Below are 936 nucleotides of genomic sequence, written 5' to 3' on the forward strand. Positions count from 1 at the left end.
ATATATATATATATAAGATGCGGGGGCGCTCTGGCGTCAATGTCAAAGGTGAATGTATCCAATTTTATAGGCCTTCGTTTGCAAAATTCTTGTTGGAAGGGATATTATTCTCCCTGATGTGGACGAAATATGGTTTGATATTGCTCACAATGGGTATTGGCAGTCAATTGTTGCAGAACAAAGACCCTACTACTGCAATCATTGTAAACTGTTTGGGCACACCCCTATCAAATGCTTCAAGCTTCACCCACATTTGAAATCGGCATGTCCTAACAACATCATCCATGTGAAGGTAAATATACCAGACACTATCTTCCAGAAATGTTGAATGAAAATTTGACCCATAAGGCTACTCCTCACCAACCAGATCAACAGTTTTCGCCTACTGTTGTTGAGGCAGCTCTTCCTCAGATCACAAATACTACGAATTTTATTGTAGCAGATGCTAGTCGAAGTGTCTTAGAACCACCTATTGCGAGAGAAGAGGGTAGTCAAGTTCTGGTGAAGTGTCAGGATCAAAGTGTTGCAGGCTGAGTCAGATCAACATAATCTCGATGTGAGCTCTCTATCAAAAATCCACCTATCATTCAGACGAGACTACCTCTGGCAGATGATTGGCGGGTTTACAAATCTATGAAGAAGAAAAAAGGAATGCTAGGTCTAAGTGAATCTCAGGACGGCAGTCTCATAGTTTTGAGCAGAAGCCCACATCTCAGTATGTTGTTGGACTCCATCCCTAGATCTAGGGGAAGGGGAAGCGGTATATCCACCGACTACACTCACCATGATTAGGATTTGTTTTCTTTTTGTTATATTTTTGGAGATTACGTAGTAAGTTGTAATTCGTGTGAGTGGGCACTTTGTACCCACTCACTAAACTTTTGTATCATCTAGTTTATATCAATGAATTTTGCCTTGTCAATATATATATATATA

General features: G+C 40.2%; 1 protein-coding gene across 1 annotated transcript in view; it reads right to left on the reverse strand.

Moving 5' to 3' along the window:
* LOC110031222 (shaggy-related protein kinase epsilon-like) overlaps positions 1-936 on the reverse strand; it is a 50400-nt gene that overhangs the window by 31524 nt on the left and 17940 nt on the right. The window lies entirely within an intron of this gene.

The sequence above is a fragment of the Phalaenopsis equestris genome, unplaced genomic scaffold (assembly GCF_001263595.1).
Source record: "Phalaenopsis equestris unplaced genomic scaffold, ASM126359v1 Scaffold000789, whole genome shotgun sequence".
In the NCBI taxonomy this organism is placed as follows: domain Eukaryota; kingdom Viridiplantae; phylum Streptophyta; class Magnoliopsida; order Asparagales; family Orchidaceae; genus Phalaenopsis; species Phalaenopsis equestris.